This window comes from Lissotriton vulgaris, chromosome 3_1, assembly GCF_964263255.1.
Source record: "Lissotriton vulgaris chromosome 3_1, aLisVul1.2, whole genome shotgun sequence".
Lineage (NCBI taxonomy): Eukaryota > Metazoa > Chordata > Amphibia > Caudata > Salamandridae > Lissotriton > Lissotriton vulgaris.
This window is the reverse complement of record NC_141689.1, coordinates 522792146-522814602: the sequence shown is the minus strand read 5'-3', so window position 1 is coordinate 522814602 and position 22457 is coordinate 522792146. Positions and strand designations below refer to the sequence as shown.

The window sequence follows — 22457 nt, the reverse complement described above, 5'->3', positions numbered from 1 at the left end:
TGCTTTGCAATCCATCTTGGCAGCATCATTCGCTCAGTCTGAGGACAGTAGATGGTGGGGAAAGGGACAGCACTCTCAGGGTGAATTAGGAGAATAGGCACAGCTGTGACAGGTGAGGTACATAGACCCTGGTGCTAAAGCAAGCGCTTAACCGGAGAAATCTTGCAATGAAAATAAGAGATGGTGTGGCACTCAAGCCTAACATGGTACTCTATGTCATCAGCTGGACATCCCAGTCTCAGCTTCCCTGACATCCTCACAGCAAGGTTCTGAACACAAATCTCAGCCTCTGGCTGAACACAGCAAGTCTCTACATTTCACCCGGAGCAAAATGTTTGCCTCAATCAAATCCTGGGGGTACTTCTCTTCTCCCAAAGAAGGGCTAGCCAATAATTCAGCATGAAGTACCCTAAAAGATGAATACTGAATATGTGGCAGTGGTCAGCTTATATACATCTCTAAAGCTGATGGCACAAAAGTTGCCATCTATCTACCCATATTCAAGGTTAGCCCACATCCATACAGTGTGCTCAACCCCACGGCAAACAGTTTCAAGTGAAACTGTCTCTCGATTGGTGTATTGCTTGACATTGTTTTTTTGCAACGAAAAATACAGGGTCTCATGGTGGGTAGGCAGCCCATTTCTTCTGTAAAAAGTCTACAGTCTTGCCTGCCCTGCTGGAACTGGCATGAGCCCAGCCCAGTCAAATACCTGTAATCAGATCCTTTCGGATCAACAGTGGAGGTCGATGATGCTGTAAGGTGAAGAATAGCAGCACTTACGTCTGGTTCTCTATCTTCTGGAGCCATTTTGGAGATTATCAATCAAAAACAGAAAAGCCTAATTTAGAGATGGATGATAATGGAAAATCCAAACCTCCCTCACGTTGGGCCTTGACATGGTTCTTAAACTAAATGTCAAGGTTTTTAAGCTTTCCAGTATTGCAAAAAGAAACATCAATATTGGTAGTGTGTTCATCTTTAAGATCTGGCTGAACAGCACAGAGGTCATCAGACAATTAGGTAAAAATCACCAGGAGAGGAGCTTTGGCTCCACTCAGATGTTGGCAGCCAGGAGCACATGTTTTATTTGAGCAGAAGTTGTGTGTTTCCACAAAAAGTGTTTTACCTCCCTGGAGATGTGATCATATTGTTTGTTTATCGAGCTGTTGGAGTTTGAAAGTTCAGGAGCGCACACATGACATTGTGACTAAGCATGGGCGAATTTTGCGGATCTCGCGTTCGCGAATTTTGCGGATTTGCGGATTCGCAATCCGCAAAATCCGCGAATTCCCGCGAATTTGCGGATTTTTTTTTTTTTTGTGTTCGCCCGTGTTTCTGCCAGTTCGCGAGGGTTTTTACAATGTCGCAATTTGCGAACTTACCTGTCGGGTCGCAAGTTTTGCGAACTTGTTGTTTCTACATGTCCAGCCTGTTTGGGACACTCTTCTTCATCACTGCCACTCTCTGTCACCACTGCCACTCTCTGACTACTCATGCCACCCTCTGGCCCACCCATGCCACCCTCTGTTTCATCACCACACCCTCTGGTTGTCCAGTGTACATTATTTTCGGCAAAGCAAAGCACACCTTCCCTGCCTCAAGTGACCTGAATTAATTTGGGGCTGATTAATGTGTCACAGAATATTTTTTTAGCTGGCACCTGCTTCCTTAGTGCGCCCTGATTAGTGATCTTTTGCACTTGCTAAGTGCTTTCATTGTTGCAAAATTAGTTACAACACCTGCCCTGCCCCAACTGACAATAATGAATTAGGGGCTAATTAATGTGTCACTGAAAGAATTTAAAGTTCCAGCCTGGCACCTGCTTGTCTGCTCCTTTAGCTGTAAATCAGGACCTTTGTGGCATACAGTTAAGGTCAGAGCAGGGTCACACAAAATAGTTGCAAGCAGGCAACCGAATTCTGGAGGGCCCCCTCAGGAAGCACTACAAAGAATCGTTACAAATCATGAGGTTGACCTTTTGCACCTGCTCATTGCTTTTGCTTTTGCTGAAATCGTTTTTCGGTTTTTTTCGCGCTATTCGCGGGGCGCGGCGTCGTGCGAAACCGACCGCGGAAGCCGCCAATTCGTGCGAATGAGCATTTTATTTTTTTGCGGCTTGTTGTTTCGCGAGTTTTTTTGCAGTATTCGCGAGCCGCTTGCAGCGCAACACGCGAATTTACCCCAAGGTCGAGTACGGGCGCGGCCATTTTGTTTCCGTGACGTATTTCCGTTTCCGCCCGCTATGTATAATCTCGCGCACTAAGCGCATTGCGAGTAGAGGTTCGCACGAGATCGCGCGGGAAATCTACAGGTTCGCACGAGATCGCGAGGAAAATCTCGCGCGAACTTTCTTTCGCGCTCGTGAACGGGCGCCGGCCATCTTGTTTTTCATTCATTTCCTGTGTCTGGGCATGGTGTTTAATCCTCTTGGTATCTTTGCCATCCTTTGCTTGTTTTCAGTTTTTTTTTTACGATTTTGCTTTTTATCTATCCCTCTCTTTTCCTAGCTGTATATTTTTGTCTTTTCTGCTATTTTTCTTTACTTTTAAACTACTTTTTTAAACTCTTTTCTTTTCTTCTTCCCTATCCTATTCTTTCTTAATTTTCTACTTCTTCCTACCTTACCTGCCCAGACCATGGTCAAGCCAGGCGCCGTGAAGCTGCCCAGGCACTTGAGGGCCGCAGCGGCGGCGGGGAGTAGTGCTGGACCCAGTGGCAGGACAGCATGCGGGAGATTGAGGGGGGAGCAGGTGACGCGACGGGAGATCTTCAGCCCGGAGGAAGTGGGCGCGCTGGTCTACTTCGTCCAGCGCCGCCTGCCCAGGACCATCGCGGGAGGCGGCAGGATCGCGGCCGGCGGCTACAACATGCGGGAGCGCCGGAAGCGGTGGGAGAAGGTGTGCTGGGCCATATCCCACCTCTACGGGGTCCAGCGCACCTACAGCCAGGTCACCCATCGCTGGACGGACCTCCTGGACCGCGAGCGCGACCTGCTGGACCAGCTCGGCTTGGAGATCCCCGGGCTTGGTGAGTAGTAGTAGCCATTTAATCACTCACTACTATGATGTTTTCTCCTGCTCTGTGTTGTTGTATTGCAAATATTTGTTTTTTACATGGAGCAAGCCAATAATGCCGCTGATGACGATTACATTGTAGTTAAATTATATTTCAAAATCTTCTGTGCATTTCAGGTGCACTGCTCTCCTTCTCAGTGGCGTTGCTACTATGCTTATTTGTTTTCTATTTCGTGGTCTCATTGGCCTGAGTAACTATTATGTATGAGTGTACTTTACAGAACTGCGTAATGCTAGACACTAGGGTGCAGATTACATTTACAAGCCCCTTGCGCCACGTTTACGTTGCCTTGCGTGACGCAACAGCGGCGTAAACGTGCCGCATCCCTGCGAGTCATTTACAGCATGACGCATCTAGGGAGATGCGTCATGTTATAAAGCCATGGGCCTGCACCACAATGGGTGCGTTCCTAGTACGCAGGGTGGGCGCCGCGGTCCAGCGGCTGTGCGCCTCGCAAAATTGCCTGCGTGAAATGTACAAGATTTAACGCAGGCACTTCTGCGACGCTGCTACGTCAATTCAATTCCTTATGTCTGCTCGAAGCAGGCGAAAGGACTGACACAGCATGTTAAGTATTGGGTGGCCCTGAGCATTACTGGAGTTGCATTGCGTTGGCGACGTGACTCCAGCGATGCGCCGCTCTTACGTGACGAGATGCCTCACGCAAGTGCCTACCCTTGCGCCAGGGCGCGCCGCATTGTAAATGAGGCACATCTGCCGTGTCGCAAGGGTAGTTTTGCGTGACGCATTTGATCTGGCGCATCTCTGGAGATGCGCCAGAACGCGTAAGTAAGTATGCCCCTAAGGGGCAGAATTGCAATTACCGTCGCATCCCTGCAAAGTAGCAGGGATGCGCCATTAATTGTGCGGCCCGCTACCACCACCAAACATGGTGCGCCGTATTTGCAATGCGGCGCACCATGGGCCCAAAACGTCACCGAAGCTTTACTGCTGGAGTTGCGTCGCAACGATGGCGCAGCTCCATCAATGCTCTGGGGTACCCTATCTCCCCAATGCTGGGTCAAGCCGTACGTCTGCTTCAAGCAGGTGCAGGGTTTGTGTGACGCATCATTGTCCTAAAGGTGACTGATTGATATTTTGTAGATTTCCCTCAGCCACTATTAGGATGTGTTCCAGCGCGGGAATGCCCTCCCTTGCGCCGGAACGCCCCCTGATGGCGCAGGGCTTTATAACGGGATGCATCTCCCAAACGCGTCACGTTGTTATAATATTATACGCCGCACCATGGCGCCCTTTTTTGTTTAGCTGCTGCGTCACAAAAGTCACGCAAGAACGGCGCAAAAGAGCCGCAAGGGCTTAAATCTGCCCCTTCCTTTGTAACCCTGACAATAAGAAAAATAGTGGCGGTGGATTGATAGTTTGACTATTTAAATGACTGGTAATGTAGCAGGCAACTGTTAGTGTTGTCACTGATCTGACTGAAATCACAATGGAGTTTGTCTGTCACTTTGCGTCTTGCCTGCGGACTGCTGCCTGCCAGTCCTAGGTGAACGTTTCAGTACTTTGTTTAGTGAGTTACGTGACTTTCGAAGTCACAGGTCCGCAAATAAATGAAAAGTAACCATAATCAATATAATTTCGCAGAAATATTTTGTTATTGTTCTTTTGAAATGTTTGATTTGGTTGACATTGACAAGCAACAATCATCCATGTTTTCTGTTCTTTCTTTCATGTTGTACGTCAGCTCCCCCCAGGGGCGAGAGGAGGACACAGGAGCAGCAGGCGGCGGATGCTGTTCATCAACAGGGCCAGGATCGGGCAGGCGAGGGCTCCTCTGCTGGCCCCAGTAAGTTTTCATTTTAGACTAGTACCCATTTTTCCTAGCGTTCCTCATTTGACTTTTTTCAAAATTGTCTTTGCTCTTCTTGTAGACTGTATCTAAATTCTTATCCTGCCTCTACTATGACTCCCTGTGGTATTACTAGATTATTCTTATTAGTCTGTCTGTGTAGCTAACTAAGATTGCACGGTTGGCGAAACTCCCATGATTCTAGTCAGCAATAGCTCTATCAACTTAGTGCAGTCCTCTGGGATTGTCCATAATGTCTTTTGAACTGTTCTATCTGGACTCATGCTTGCAAAAATTGCAAAACCTTTCGCTCAGTCACTCTAGTCTGGACCAAAAAACACAGATTGTATTTAAGTTTAAAAGCTTTATTAAAAGTAAACACATTTATTAAAATGAAGTCATAATAAAACTAAACGTTTAACTGATAATGGAAAAGTGGTTAGTGCTGACGATTAATTGAAGACATTTCTTGTGGTCGAGCCGAGCTCTCACCTGGTTTCAACTTGATCTTGTTGTTAGAAGTCCATCTTCTGTCTGTGTGGAGAAAAATGGTGCGTGTTAAAAAAACAGATTTCATCAGTTGTGCCTAAAAGTGCAGCAAGACAACCTTCCCTGGAAAAAGGGACATTTTTTTTAAGTTTAACGTAGACAGTCACAAATTACATTGTTTTCACATGTCTTCATTCCTAGACCAAATACTAGTGACTAGTGAGTGCTTTATTCTAACATTCCTAAATGTACTTTGTAGGTGGAACATCTGGTGGCGGGGCCAGTGTGGAGGTGGTGGTGCTCGACACGGAGGCGGAGGGCGATTCTTCAGGGGAGGAGGCGGCGGCGGCAGCTGTGAGAGTTGAGACGGTGGTGGTGGCGGCCAGAGGTAAGCTCTTATATATTCCTTACTTATTGAGATTGAAGACTAGCTGGGAAGGCAAGAATATGAGATGCATGGCTGGGTGAATGATGAAGCAATGATGGGTGGAAGGACAACAGCCTGGGTGGGTGACACAGAAACTGTATGTGTCCATATACCTGGATCATGCTACTATCTGACTCTTAGATAGCATATGTGTATCTAGAGCAGGGGTACTCCTAGTACGGCCCGCGGGCCGGTGGTGGCCCGGCAAGCCTTCGTTGGCGGTGCGCAGACCTTGCAGACAATCACTGCTCCCCCGGCCCCCACAGAGCAGAGGCTTTTTTGTATTTCACCTGTTAGCGCCCCTGCATCTCCACTCTGACAATCACTGCTCCCCCGGCCCCCACAGAGCAGAGTGGAGATGCAAGGCCACAAAGAGGTGAAATAGAACAAAGCCTCTGCTCTGTGGGGCCGGGCAAGCAGTGATTGTCAGGGTGGAGAAGCAGGGGCGCTAAAACAAACAAAGCCTCAATAATATGTTAATGGTCTTTTAAAGACCTGTTAAGTACTTTGGTGTTGTTGTCTGTGTGTGCGCGTTGAGGAAGCGGTCTCAACCCGGGCTGAAGGCTGACACAGATAGACACACACACAGTGAGATGACAGAGGGGGAGGGAGAGGGAGGGCAGGAGGGAGAGAGAGATGGAGGGAGGGCAGGAGGGAGAGCAGGAGGGAGAGAGATGTATGTAAATGCTGGGTCTGGTGGCTCAGTGGATGAGGGCATCTGCTGCAGGGACCTGTGTGCAACCTCATGGTCACAAGTTATCGTTTTGCTTTAGCCCCGCCCCCTCTGACTCCGCCCCCACCAGTGCGGCCCTCGGCCCCAAACTACACTGTAAATGTAGCCCCTGAGAGAAAGTTTGTGAGTACCCATGATCTAGAGAGAGTAGATGGTCAGTGGATGAACTAAGTGTAACTTTGAAGAGCATGTAACACTGCACCCGCACGTCCGTTCCAGTGTAGGAAAGGCAAGGAAAAGAACTTTTAATTTTGTCCAAATACTACCATAAATAGTAGCAGTAGTTTGTATTGCAAGCACTGCATAGATCCGGTTATTATGGTGGCCACTCCCTACCTCTCTTAATAAGTTTAGTAGTACTCAGTCATTCATGTGTGGATGTATCACTGGTCACTCAATAAAAAGCAAAGCACCTAAAGTCATCCCATATATAAGCAAAAACATCCCATGTGAAGTGATAGATAATCAGATTATTTATCTTCTTCAATTTTCCATTTCTAGTACTCATTTCCACTGTAGGGTGAAAGTTAAATTAATTAAGCAGTAGCCCTTGAGTTGTAACAGAGTATTCTCAGTGCCACCCGTAATAGAAAAGTAAGAGATTCACCACCTGCATGTACTGGACGGGTACAGTAACGCAACGGCAACGCAAGTCTAGGTCACTCCTCATGGCGTGCGTCTCTTTTTCTCGGGTGCAAGTTTACCGCGCTGGCATTATGCCGGCTTGCAGAAAATAACGTACCAATTTTCCAAAACAAGAGATAAGAAGAAGAATAAGACTGGTGTACTTTCATAGTCGACTCCAATGGAAGTCCACAGTGCTCATAGAATTTGTTCCTTAAACTCCCACTAATGTTAGAGCAAGGATGAAGAAGTGTGAGGTTAGATAGATACTGGCCTCAATAGTTATGTAATGCGCTTGCAAGTTGCTAGTTGTACTGCAGCACAAATTTCTGCTGAATGATTGAGTTAATCTTAAAGAGCATTGGTTACAGACTATGTCTTTCTTTCTTCATATAGGTTCTCCTTCCAAACGAACAAGGAGGAAGGAGCTGGCTAGAGCGGCCCGGCAACGGAGGATCGAGGCCACTGTTGCGGAATATCGGCGGCTGGTGGCCCTGGAGGACGTGGAAAGTGTGCAGTCGACAACTACGACAATGTCGTCTGCATCGGCCTCCGTGGCCCCACGGGCTGCCACCCAGCACAGTGGTCCACCGAGACTGAGCCGGGCTGCCAAAGGCAAACGCCACCGCCGAGCAGCAAGGCCAACAGCTGCTTCTCACAGGCCTTGCACCTGCAAGGCAGTGAAGGCACGCCTGCGCCGCACTACCCTGATGGTGTCCCGCCTTCAGCAGGAGCTCGCCTTGCTCCGCGAGGAGCATGATGCCCTGGCCCAAAAAGTTAACAGCATCCACCCATAGTGTCCCTTGCCCCTTTTTTAGAGACTTTTGGGGGGTGGGAATTGGGAGTTGGGTTTTTGGGGACTTTTGAAGGACAATCGTTGGGGTTAGGGAGGGTCTTGCGGGAGATTATTTTGTTAGGGATATAAATATACTTTTTCAAACTTTATCTGAGCATACCTGTTTTTTACTGCTTGCCTGGTGGGTGGGGGTTTAACGTTGACTGTTTTCCTGAAAGTTTAGTTCCATTTTCTTCCTTTAAGTGTAAATGCCCAAATGTTTTCAACACTAAGTGCCTCTCACAGACTAAGTGAAGTGAATCCAAGAGTCCTAGGACTTTAGTAGTACTACCTTCAGTCTCTCGTCTCTCGTACTAATACTCCATTATACCCCCAAACCACCAAACGCTTATCTTACCTGTAATTTGTGTTTGAAAGTAGGGCTAGGCCCAGGGCTGGCTCCACGGGAAACACCGAATAACGTTGGCAATCTTGGTCGGATAAAATTTCCTCATAGCGGTGGTACTAGTGGTGTGACACAGTGGCAGTTGCATGCCTATGAAAAAAAAGAAAATGAAATCTGGTTTGTCCTCCTGAGCAATTCAACGGTACAACTGAGAATATAGCAGGTGACAGAAGTACAGTAGAGCAGTGCCACATTGTAGCCTAACAAATGGTAAAGTATAACTACTAATTCGGTTGAAGTTCTTTCACATTAGCAATGGTTCTTTGTCAAGCAGAGTAAGAATATATCATCGACAACTGTGGAAAGAAAGAATGCGACAGTACAGGGCCTGTGTGGAATTATTGATAATGATATTCAACATAAGGTCTCTGTAGCCAGATACCCGAGAGCCTTGCTGGTCACTATAAATCCATTCACAACAACACTCAATGGGGTTGGTCTGGAAGGTGTCAGGTTTACTCCCCGTGATCCAGTCGATGCAAATATGGTTCCACCTCCAAATGTCACCAACACCCAGAAGTGTAAACACAGGGTGTTCGAGGCATTAGGCAGGGGAGAAAAATAACAAACTAAAATAAAAAATGTGGGATGGGTAAAGGTAGGGTCAGCAGGGAAAGGATACCTGTAAGAGAAGACAAGACAGGCATCAGTGAAGTGATGTCCTAACATACAAGGGTACTCTCATATAGTCTCACTAAATAGTCTGCAAGTCTCCCGCCTACTCATGGGAAATGTAGTTTCATAGTACGGTAGGCGCTTAGGGGCTGCGTAACCTGACAGAAGGTATAGTAGATAGAAAAGGAGAAATTGCTTTTTTTCTAGGTGTCCCCTCACTCACCAGGGTTGCCCCTTGGTGACATGCTTCATCATTGGGGCCATCCCAGTCCTCTACGGCCTGGGGCGTGCTGCGACTTGCGAATTACGTAGGAGCACTTACAAATGACTATGTGTGGTGCAGATAGTGGAGTGGACTAAGTGATGTGTTAAGGGATCAATGTAGAAGCCGAGAGAGAGCCAAGAAATGCAGTCACAGTCAGAGAAAAAGGCAAGGGATACTGTATCTATGTGGTTGTAGTGGTCCTGTTGGAAGTGGTAAGTAAGTTGCCCGCAGAAAAAAAATCCTCCTATTAGCGGCACTCCTCCATTGCAGCCGACGCTTCGTCCACCGATGTTGGTCACCAGAAGACACCCTGTCCACTGCCTGCCTGATGCTGAATTGTGGCTCGCTACTGTGAAGCCTGACTCCATCCTTTTTTCCCCATTGCAGAGACTGAAACCCGGCCTGTAATTATTCAACGAAAAACAGGAAGTGATATAATATTACAACACCACTGATAAATAAATATAAGGTATGTAGGCTGTGGAGTGCAAAAAGTCACAATTTGTTTTTCCTAGTAGACAGTACAATGTTTTTGAAAGTGCGTACTCTGAGTCACCTTTTGAAGGATAAATAAGTATGGGCAAATTAATGTAGCGGATCTTGCCCCTCAAGCTAGGTGTACTGTAAACTGTGTTTTAGAACAAAAATAGATCTTCCTAGCAGTGCTCCCACCCAGACCCTTACTAAAGCCAGTCGCAAAAATGTAGAAGACCCCCAATCAAATCTCAAAAAACGAGGCCTAGCAGAAAACTGGTGACAAAACTTACTTTGAAAGTAAAAGTAGGCCGAAGTACCCTAATTACCCATTACCCACCGTGGATTGCATTCAAACCACTTGCAAGCAACCAAGCAAAAGTAGCCATAGCCAGCATCGCTCCAAGACTCGAAATCCCCCCCACTCAAACACATGCAATAGAAATACTGCTAACCCTAACGAACCCTAAGTTAAGAATAGTGGCAAAGGCTTTCTTTAACTATGCCAAATCCCCCCTTTCCCACCATGGATTTTCTTCAAATGACTTGCAACCAAAATTACACATTCTCACGAGTGCTCTAAGACCCCAGAACTCAGTTTGAAAAATCTAGAACACCCCGATACACATGCAATCCTGCTGCTAGGGCTAACCCTAACGAACCCTAAGTTACAAAAAGTGCCAAAACTAAAGGCTTTTCCGCGCGGATTTTGTCCCAACCACTTCTACCCGGTATTAGACCTTCCCAGGAATGCCCCAAGACCCGGCAACCCACCCGCCAAGAAGCATAACACCCCCAAACAGGCCAAAAGCAAAATCTCATACTTGCAATATTTCTGGGCCTTCGGTCCAAACGCGCTGCGTAGCTAGGCCATAAGTCGGGGTTGGCACGACGGATTTCCTGAAAAGCAAATGCAATCAAGATTAGAGTGTCCCAGCAGTGCTCCCAGACCACGCAACTCACCCACAAACACCAGGAAGCCCCCCAAACAGGCCCCCGAAAACGCTACATAGAGCAAAATGTCAGAAATAGCCCAAAAAAAAATCGGCCTGGATTTTGTCCCAACCACTTCTACCCGGTATTAGACCTTCCCAGGAATGCCCCAAGACCCGGCAACCCACCCGCCAAGAAGCATAACACCCCCAAACAGGCCAAAAGCAAAATCTCATACTTGCAATATTTCTGGGCCTTCGGTCCAAACGCGCTGCGTAGCTAGGCCATAAGTCGGGGTTGGCACGACGGATTTCCTGAAAAGCAAATGCAATCAAGATTAGAGTGTCCCAGCAGTGCTCCCAGACCACGCAACTCACCCACAAACACCAGGAAGCCCCCCAAACAGGCCCCCGAAAACGCTACATAGAGCAAAATGTCAGAAATAGCCCAAAAAAAAATCGGCCTGGATTTTGTCCCAACCACTTCTACCCGGTATTAGACCTTCCCAGGAATGCCCCAAGACCCGGCAACCCACCCGCCAAGAAGCATAACACCCCCAAACAGGCCAAAAGCAAAATCTCATACTTGCAATATTTCTGGGCCTTCGGTCCAAACGCGCTGCGTAGCTAGGCCATAAGTCGGGGTTGGCACGACGGATTTCCTGAAAAGCAAATGCAATCAAGATTAGAGTGTCCCAGCAGTGCTCCCAGACCACGAAACTCACCCACAAACACCAGGAAGCCCCCCAAACAGGCCCCCGAAAACGCTACATAGAGCAAAATGTCAGAAATAGCCCAAAAAAAAATCGGCCTGGATTTTGTCCCAACCACTTCTACCCGGTATTAGACCTTCCCAGGAATGCCCCAAGACCCGGCAACCCACCCGCCAAGAAGCATAACACCCCCAAACAGGCCAAAAGCAAAATCTCATACTTGCAATATTTCTGGGCCTTCGGTCCAAACGCGCTGCGTAGCTAGGCCATAAGTCGGGGTTGGCACAACGGATTTCCTGAAAAGCAAATGCAATCAAGATTAGAGTGTCCCAGCAGTGCTCCCAGACCACGAAACTCACCCACAAACACCAGGAAGCCCCCCAAACAGGCCCCCGAAAACGCTACATAGAGCAAAATGTCAGAAATAGCCCAAAAAAAAATCGGCCTGGATTTTGTCCCAACCACTTCTACCCGGTATTAGACCTTCCCAGGAATGCCCCAAGACCCGGCAACCCACCCGCCAAGAAGCATAACACCCCCAAACAGGCCAAAAGCAAAATCTCATACTTGCAATATTTCTGGGCCTTCGGTCCAAACGCGCTGCGTAGCTAGGCCATAAGTCGGGGTTGGCACGACGGATTTCCTGAAAAGCAAATGCAATCAAGATTAGAGTGTCCCAGCAGTGCTCCCAGACCACGCAACTCACCCACAAACACCAGGAAGCCCCCCAAACAGGCCCCCGAAAACGCTACATAGAGCAAAATGTCAGAAATAGCCCAAAAAAAAATCGGCCTGGATTTTGTCCCAACCACTTCTACCCGGTATTAGACCTTCCCAGGAATGCCCCAAGACCCGGCAACCCACCCGCCAAGAAGCATAACACCCCCAAACAGGCCAAAAGCAAAATCTCATACTTGCAATATTTCTGGGCCTTCGGTCCAAACGCGCTGCGTAGCTAGGCCATAAGTCGGGGTTGGCACGACGGATTTCCTGAAAAGCAAATGCAATCAAGATTAGAGTGTCCCAGCAGTGCTCCCAGACCACGAAACTCACCCACAAACACCAGGAAGCCCCCCAAACAGGCCCCCGAAAACGCTACATAGAGCAAAATGTCAGAAATAGCCCAAAAAAAAATCGGCCTGGATTTTGTCCCAACCACTTCTACCCGGTATTAGACCTTCCCAGGAATGCCCCAAGACCCGGCAACCCACCCGCCAAGAAGCATAACACCCCCAAACAGGCCAAAAGCAAAATCTCATACTTGCAATATTTCTGGGCCTTCGGTCCAAACGCGCTGCGTAGCTAGGCCATAAGTCGGGGTTGGCACGACGGATTTCCTGAAAAGCAAATGCAATCAAGATTAGAGTGTCCCAGCAATGCTCTCAGACCACGAAACTCACCCACAAACAGACGGAACCCCCCCTAAGAGCACCTCAAAGGCAAGCAAGTCATCAAAAACACAAAAAATTTTCCGCCTCGGATTTGGTCCAAACCACTTTTAGTGCTTCACAGCAATGGCCCCAGACCCGTCAACTCACCTGCAAAGAGGTAGAACAACACCCCCACAAGTGCTGAGTCTTTCTTCATTGGGCGTAAACCAGCCCTCTGCTTTGATGGAAATAGGAGTCTGGAGGAGGAGGATAGAGGAGCATGTTCTTCTGAACTTGTGAACCTGAGGAATGCAGACTGCGGCACCTTCAAATAAATTAGCAAACAAGTGAAGACAGTTCTGCTGATGGGCTTGTTTTTGTGATTATCTGATTAAAGTTTGAATTATATTAACTGTGCACAACAAAGAAAGACAGACACACAGGAATAAAAGTGAATAAGGATGAAAAAGAAAGTTATTGATTCGTTGTCTCATTTTCAGGGCTCGAAGTCGGTATCACGGTCCAGGAATAAGAATAAGGCTTCGTCATCATACTCTGCGAATTCAGCCAGGGTGAGGTCAGTGGCACCTGACAGAGTAGAAATTCCCTCATCTATGTTGCTGGCCACCTCCTCTTCATCCGGCACGCTCTCTCGTACTCTTATATCTGGTGGTATGAGGTGCTGATTCATCTTGATCATTGTTAACCTCTCCACATTTTTGGGCGAGAGGCGGCTCCGTTTGGGAGTTACAATCCCACCAGCCGCACTGAAAACCCGTTCAGAAGACACACTTGCGAGTGGGCAAGACAAGTAGTTTAAAGCCAGGTTGGTGAGCTGTGGCCACAATTCTTTTTTCCCATGCCAATACGCCAATGGGTCAGAATTAACATAGACCTCTGTGGAGTCATTCAGATAGTCCTTCACCATCGACTCAAGGTCCTCCTCCAAGGTTCCTCCACTTTGCGTAGCTCTTGCTGTGCCTCTGACCTTTTGAGAACCAAACCCACGCAGAGCTAGCCAATCCTCTTCAGCCTCCAATGTTTCTGTTGTCTTTCGTGCAGATGATCCGGTTGCCGGTGTCTTTAACGGCTGAGAGGTCACTTGTGCCACAGCCACAGGTGCAGAAGTGGATTGTTTTGACTGGGGATGGCCTGCTGATGTACTGCCATTTCCTTCAATTTCCAGCCGTTCTGTTTCAAACTTCTTGGCTGACAAGGCTAGCCAACGTTTGTACTTTGTAACATCTTCATCACCAAAAGGAAAGAATGCTCTGCCTGCCAGCGCCTTTTTGTAGCGTGGATCCAGAATAGTAGCACAAATGTAATGCTGTTCTGAGTGGATCTTTTTAAGACGTTCATCACCTTGTAGGAGCTCTAATAATTGCTCAGCCAGAAGCAAAGAGTCTTTCTTTTTGTCATCTTTTCCAAACACAGAACACACCTCCTTCAGTTGGTCCTCCAGCATGTACAACAATGGGATAGCTTTTCCCAAATTAGAGTCCTCCTTGCTGACTGCACGCGTGAAGACCTCAAAAGGACGAAGCATGCGTGTTAGGCTTTCAACTATGTTCCATTGCGGCCCACCCATCCTCAGCTCCTCTATACCCTCTTTCAAGAAATATTGATTGAGTTGCGTATACTGCTCATACAGACGCTCAAGCATGTAGAAGGTTGAGTTCCAACGTGTTACCACCTCCTGGATGAGTGCTTTCACTGGCATTTGACATTGATATAGCATGCTCCTCAGCTGCTTCAGGGCCTTAAAAGAATGCCTGAAATGCTTGCAAATTTTTCGGCAGTTCTCCAATACACTGTACGCTGCACTGCGTTTATTACCCAAGAATTTTTGGACAACCAGGTTTATACAGTGCGCCAAACACGGCACTCTGAAATAGTAACCGTCCCTCATGGCCTTAACTATATTGGAGCCATTGTCCGTGGAAACATAACCAACCTTGCGTTTTAGTGGGGACAGACAGTTAAGGACCTTTGTGTTAAAGACATCCAAAATGTTTTCTGCTGTGTGACGTTTCTCCAAACCAAACATGGCTAGTGTTGCATGTTTCCGAGCACCTTTAAAAACAATGTTAGTGTCAACACCTGAGTTTAGCTTTGCTTTAGCCCCTGAAAAAGAGACCCAGTGTGCAGTGATGCACATGTAATCAGCGCCTGCGCCACTGGTCCACATGTCTGTTGTCAGATGTATAGTGTGAACAGCACTCTTCTGCAAAGCTGCCCCAATCACCTTCAGAACATCTTCATGTAGTGCTGGAACCGCAACTCGGGCAAAATAGAACCGGCTAGGAACCTTCCATTTAGGGCAGAGCGCTGTCACTAATTCTAGAAAACCAACCCCTTCTACAAAAGAAAAAGGGAGAAGGTCCAGAGCTAGCATTTTAGCCAGCTTAGTGTTATACAGACGGGTCATTGGGTGGTTGCGTTCATATTGCGCTTCTGTAAACAACATCTTTTTAATGTTGCCCTGGACCAATGATTTACGGGATGATGATGATCTCTTCGACCCAGTTACGCTCGCTGATGAACTTTCCCGCATTGATGTCTCACTCTCTCCCACACTCTTAGTGTGGCTCCCATGGGGTGTGCTGCTGACATGGGAACTGGGTGTAAGTGAAGTGTTTGAATCGTCTTCTTCTACCTCCTCGTCATCAGCAGATGACAAATCAACGTTTTCATTACGTGCAATTCCGGCTTTCTTGACCGCCTCTAGGTGCGGAAACCATTGGACAGGGTGCCTTCTCTCAAGATGACCTCTCTGGCCTCCGGTACCATAGTTAGAACCAAGCTTACCACGACTAAATCGAAGCTTACAAAGGCTACAAATGGCTACGTTTTCCTTTTTTGGGCAAACACTAAAGAAGTCCCAAACTGGAGACTTGAAATGTCTTCGGGGGCCGGAGGAGGCGGCGATACTGGTGGTGGTGGTCCTGCTGCTAATGACAGATGAAGTGGAGGATGTGGATTGCCGAACTTCAGTACGTTTTGCACTTTCACCACCACGAATTGAGGTCGAGGACGAGGTGGGTACCTTCTTGCGAAGAAATATGGAAGCGGTAGGTTTTGGTGTACTACTTAACTCCAAATCTAATGATTCCATTTCCATTGCCTCCTCGCCGACATCATCATCACGCTCAGCAGCTTCTCGGGATAGGGTCAAAATGTCTCTTTGCTGCATGCCCGGTGGGGCTGCAGTGACCTTTGTGATGACTGGCTCGTCGTCATCGTGAGAGGCTTCATCACCAGCAGTATCTGTCACTTCTTGTTGAGCCTCATCACACTCCATAGGTTTGAGTTTTTGGACGACCTTCCTTTTACGCTTAGGAGGTACCGGTGTCAGATCATGGTGTGCCTCACTCTCAGGCTGCCGTGGTGGTAGTACCCATTCGTCATCCAGATCATCAGAAGGCGGTGGGCTTGAAGAAGATGTAGACACCCCCCTTGATCTTTTCCTTGCTAGGGATGTGGAAGACAATGAATGATCATCAGGAGGAGTGGCTTCCAATGATACCTCAGCTTCATTGTCGATTTCCAAATGTGCCCCTACTTCGGGAGGAACAACTATTGTGGGCACTTGTGAACCTCCATGCACCTTTGCTTGCGCATCTCCTTTTGCTGCCTCTCCTTCCACATGTACTTGGGCGTGTACTTGCACATGGTGTTGTTGTTGCGGCTGTGGTTGTTCAACACTTGTCAGATGAGTTACAACAACCTGTGTTGATTCAGGGACATTGCTGCTACTTTCTTGCGATGAGCCAACATCACTGGTCGATGGTGATTGGAGAAGTACACTGACTGCCTCTGAAGCACTCAAGGGCTTTGACTTAAGTTGGCGTGGTGGTGGAGGCACTGAACCCAATGGAGCAGGGGTGCTGCTCTCAGCTTGGTCCCCAGCAGATCCTGCTGCTGCAGGCGTACTTTTTTTTTTGCTCCCAAAAAAAGTGGCGGGTGGCACACCAGCCTCCTTGGTAACTTGCTTCTTCTGCTCCTTACTAGCAACTTTCTTGCTAGAGGAGCTACGGAGAACTTTCTTTGGGGGTGGGGCCATCTTCTTCAGAGCAGGTCAGACAGCAGGCCGCAGTTGCACGAATTGTAGAGTTGTCTGAGGCCAGACGTGACGTCGCGTGACGTTATGCTGCACACACACACCGCTGCAGGACTTCTTCCTGGCACTGGTGGTTCTCTTGAGTCTTGTGCACCTAAAAAAAATGGAAGACAGAGGAACATCAGTTCAGTTATAGAGCACAAAAAAATCGAAAAACACTGCAAAATCAGCACAATCCCAATCCATCCATGCCCTCCATAATGTTTAAATTCAAGACAACCCACAGAAAGACTAGGCCCATGCAAGACTCACTACCCCTGGGCATAAATAAAGGTTGAAAAGTAGGCAAAATGGTTGGAGGCCTAACAACAAAGCCTGCATTTAAAATGGCCACTTGCCTGACAGCACATGGCCAGTGCCTGTAGCTGCACTCAAAATGGCCACCAGCCACATGGCATGTCCCTCCCCATGAACACCCCCAAAAATCGAAAAACACTGCAAAATCAGCACAATCCCATTCAATCCATGGCCTCCATGATGTTTAAATTCAAGACAACCCACAGAAATACTAGGCCCATGCAAGACTCACTACCCCTGGGCATAAATAAAGGTTGAAAAGTAGGCAAAATGGTTGGAGGCCTAACAACAAAGCCTGCATTCAAAATGGCCACTTGCCTGCCAGCACATGGCCAGTGCCTGTAGCTGCACTCAAAATGGCCACCAGCCACATGGCATGTCCCTCCCCATGAACACCCCCAAAAATCGAAAAACACTGCAAAATCAGCACAATCCCATTCCATCCATGGCCTCCATGATGTTTAAATTCAAGACAGCCCACAGAAAGACTAGGCCCATGCTAGACTCAAATACCCCTGGTGAAAAGGCCACAAGTACAGGCCCAAAAATCGAAAAACACTGCAAAATCAGCACAATCCCATTCCATCCATGGCCTCCATGATGTTTAAATTCAAGACAGCCCACAGAAAGACTAGGCCCATGCTAGACTCAAATACCCCTGGTGAAAAGGCCACAAGTACAGGCCCAAAAATCGAAAAACACTGCAAAATCAGCACAATCCCATTCCATCCATGGCCTCCATGATGTTTAAATTCAAGACAGCCCACAGAAAGACTAGGCCCATGCTAGACTCAAATACCCCTGGTGAAAAGGCCACAAGTACAGGCCCAAAAATCGAAAAACACTGCAAAATCAGCACAATCCCATTCAATCCATGGCCTCCATGATGTTTAAATTCAAGACAACCCACAGAAATACTAGGCCCATGCAAGACTCACTACCCCTGGGCATAAATAAAGGTTGAAAAGTAGGCAAAATGGTTGGAGGCCTAACAACAAAGCCTGCATTCAAAATGGCCACTTGCCTGCCAGCACATGGCCAGTGCCTGTAGCTGCACTCAAAATGGCCACCAGCCACATGGCATGTCCCTCCCCATGAACACCCCCAAAAATCGAAAAACACTGCAAAATCAGCACAATCCCATTCCATCCATGGCCTCCATGATGTTTAAATTCAAGACAGCCCACAGAAAGACTAGGCCCATGCTAGACTCAAATACCCCTGGTGAAAAGGCCACAAGTACAGGCCCAAAAATCGAAAAACACTGCAAAATCAGCACAATCCCATTCCATCCATGGCCTCCATGATGTTTAAATTCAAGACAGCCCACAGAAAGACTAGGCCCATGCTAGACTCAAATACCCCTGGTGAAAAGGCCACAAGTACAGGCCCAAAAATCGAAAAACACTGCAAAATCAGCACAATCCCATTCCATCCATGGCCTCCATGATGTTTAAATTCAAGACAGCCCACAGAAAGACTAGGCCCATGCTAGACTCATATACCCCTGGTGAAAAGGCCACAAGTACAGGCCCAAAAATCGAAAAACACTGCAAAATCAGCACAATCCCATTCCATCCATGGCCTCCATGATGTTTAAATTCAAGACAGCCCACAGAAAGACTAGGCCCATGCACCACTCACTACCCCTGGTCAAGGCCCCAACAACAGGTCAAAAATCGAAAAACACAAAATTTTACAAGAAAAAAAAATCGAAAAACACAGAAAAATCAGCACAATCCCAATTCATCTATGGCCTCCATGATGTTTAAGTTCAAGACAACCCACAGAAAGAATCAGTCCACCCACCACTGAGTACCCCTGGGGAAAAGGCCCCAAAACAGCCCAAAAATCGAAAATCCCAAAATTTTAGTTGCAGCAACTGTAATGCCCCAAACAAACTTACTTGTAAAATTTCTAATCCAACAGTGATCCAAAGAAAGTCAAAAAGGCCTCAAATCCAAAGATCCAGCAGCATCCACAAAAAGTAATCCTTCCAGGTCCACATCCGAATGAAAAGTGACCAGGAGATGGACAAAGCACTGGGAGGAGCCTGCTGAACAGGAACAGGAAGTTGAAGACTATGGGGCACTTCCTTCCTCCCACCCCCCTGCCCCCCTCCCCAAAATGGACTCCTCGCTAAAAAAGTGCAGGCAAATGTCAAACTAAGGAGTTATTCACATAAAAATCATCATTTCTAGAAGGTTTATGCTGCTTGCTGGTGGATTTCTTGTGCAGAATTGCAAATTTATATTTTCGCTCGCCGCATCTCAAATCTCGCAATTGCGAAGTACCGCGAGACGTGATCTCGTCGTACTCGCGTTGACAAACTATCGCTGGCAAGCCGCGATGACGTAATCGCGCTCGCCAATTCCCGCGGGATCACACAGCAAGATCCAAAATGGCGCAGCACTCGCAAACTATCGAAAAAAACAACTCGGCAAACGATGATAAACGCCGCGCGCCGCAAAAATTGTATCACCAACGCCGCGCGCCGCCAAAAAAATCCGCTGCGTGCGAATTTGCGGATTTTGCGGGAAATCCGCAAATCTCGCGGATTGCGGATTTCCCGAAAATCCGCAAAATCCGCGAGCGGAACGGATTTTCCGCCCACGCTTAATTGTGACGCCATTAAAGAGTCGTAGAAAGCTAGCTAATTTCCTGTGTTTTTTTCTGGCAGCAGCACTAATGGGAAGAGGGCAGTCTTTAACCTACATGGATTTTTTTAGTCTGCCTTGATAGTGCGACTGTCACCTGGTGTTATGTGATCGACAAAAAAGAGTTTTCAAAACCCTACTAAGAGAGGAGCTTACACTCCACTCACAGTTTGGTCCTTCTTAGCACAGGATTTGTTGGGCTGGATGTGTGCGCTTCCACTAAAAAGACTGCACGTACTGCACATTTTGGCTTGTGCAAAGTTTAAACTCAGGACTGAGTTTGGTACGGTGGCAAGTCAATTATTAAGGCAGTAGAAATTTTCTGTTCATTATGAGTTGTTATTATACAAGCACTAGGCCTGACATATTAATTGTGAAAAAAATATTTTAAGTCGATAGATATTTAGGGGCTGAATTGCGTCCGCCCGACACGGTCTTGTAAACGGGATCGATTGACCTTCGGTCGGCGGTCCTGAATGCCTGATTAGGATGCGACTGAACACTGTTTGGTCGCATTCTGACATTACACTATGGGGGCATGTGTTACCGGCCGTAGTACGTGCTCCCATAGGGAAATGCTGCACTGACAAGCTTCAAAATATTGTAAATGAGGCCCTTAGTATAGTACACCCATCAGAGAAACAAACAGCACTTTCATTCATAAGCCAGACCTTTTGGCATTGTCAAAGCATGTTACTGGTGTTATCTGTGCCAACCATGGTATATACAGTGCATGTTTTCTTTTAACATAATTTTTTATTTCACTAGTGAACGATTTCTCTAGGATAGTGAAATGTTAGGTTGCATGTGACTGACCTTTAAGACCTATTCTGCGTTGCTTTGCCATAAGGGTGCTGTGAGCTGTGAGTCTAACTGACATCACTTGACTCTTCAAACATACCTCGGGGAATCAATTGTAGCCTGCTGTAGTGTGACATCTGTTATCAGTCTGCCCCTCTTTTATTTCAACGACATGACGTCAAAGACGCCTGCTAGCTATCCCTGTGTCAGGGACATTGAATTTTCTCTTTCAGAAACAAACTGCTAGTTGGGGGACAGGACTTGTTTCTGAAAAACAAAAAAGAATGTAAAGTGGACTACAACAATACGGCAGCCTACCGGCATTCAACCTTGCAGCAAATGCATTACCCACACCAGTGCAAAGAGATACCCGACAGACAGGCAAGTGCCATGTGTACATTTATATTTCTAGTTGTGTGATGCCTCTATGACCTATTGCCTATTACTCCTGACCTTTCTGGTATGTCTAGTAGAATATTTCCATTTAAGATGTTATGATGCTTTGCAAGGTTCTCAACATTAGCAAGCATTTTTATGATAGTGTCTCTATGTTTCATGTATGTACCATATATAAGTATATATTTCTGTTGATTACTAATCATAGATAATCCGTCCTTCCTTGTTATAAGGTACATGGGAAAGCGATTCTTCTTAGGAGCAGCACCTACAGGGACATCTGCCACCTTCTCCTGATAGAGCCCAGAACAATTCTCGGGCTGCAAAAGCCTTGGCCATACCTAGCCCTGGTGCAGGTGTGACATTCCTACATCACACTTCACACTATAGCAGAAAATTATCAATTACATTTTATGGAATAACTCTTTTTATTAGTTTATTCATAAGTATAGCTTCAAAAATGTCATAAGATATATAGTCAGTAGCCGACATTGGAAGCAGTGCCCTTTATGAGATTGACACAGCTAAATGCCACCAACCCGGGGTCAGGCAGCGAAGGCAGTGGGCTACAATAGGCTACTTGTCTAGAAATTAGCTTTATTATTTCAGTCCTTTTGAGCCGAGCCTCATGCAATGCAAGTGCAAAACTACATCACTTAACTGAACTTGTAACATGGCAGGAGCCATAGAAGGATATAGAGATGAAAAAAGAAGAAAAAGATGCAGAAAGAACCGGTTAGAAGACAGTACCTCCTCGACCCCAATCTCCTCCGCACCCTGTATTAGTCGCGTGTCGGAGCTCCCGTGGGGACTCCTGTTCGTTCCTTGCCAAATCTAATATGGCTTAGGGTGTTGGCCCACTTCAGTGACTCGTAACATTTGTAAGAGCTTGGGGCAAGTCACTTCTCTGAACTCCTTACTGAGGATAGCTATAAAAGGAGACAATAGTTCAGGGTATATGTCTGCTTTGTTGTCTGCCACCAACGATAGTCGCTCCATGCCCAACACCGCCCACAACCATCTAAGCCAAGCTTAGTGGTCCGGGACTTCCTCGGAACCCCAGTGAGCCAACAACTCTAAACGCATAGCATTCAGGGCTATTGATATCTGTCTCCCTTTCATGGAGCGCAAGGGAAAGGTCAAGCAGTTGGGGAGGCCTAGCAGAATGTACGCAGAGAAGCGTGGGATGTCCGTGACAAAGGCTTTATTTATGTCTTGTAATATTAGGTCCCAATATCTCACTAACTTGGGGCAATGCCAGAGTAAGTGCACAAGTGAGCCAGTCTGTCCGCATTCCCGCCAACAGTATCTTTGTTCCAGTGATTAAGTTGGGCCGGCGTTAAATACCAATATGCTGCTCCCTTGTATCCAGCTTCGGCACCTGAATTGTTGTGAGCTGTATGGTGTGCTCTATA

The 22457-nt window shown here is 47.1% G+C and overlaps 1 long non-coding RNA gene across 1 annotated transcript; it reads left to right on the top strand.

Annotated features, from left to right (window-relative positions):
• The first annotated feature begins 4779 nt into the window (after positions 1-4779).
• Positions 4780-7678, top strand: LOC147726724 (uncharacterized). Its single transcript, XR_015309438.1, has 3 exons — positions 4780-4885; positions 5637-5765; positions 7558-7678. It is a non-coding gene; the product is annotated as an uncharacterized LOC147726724 (long non-coding RNA).
• The last annotated feature ends 14779 nt before the right edge of the window (positions 7679-22457 follow it).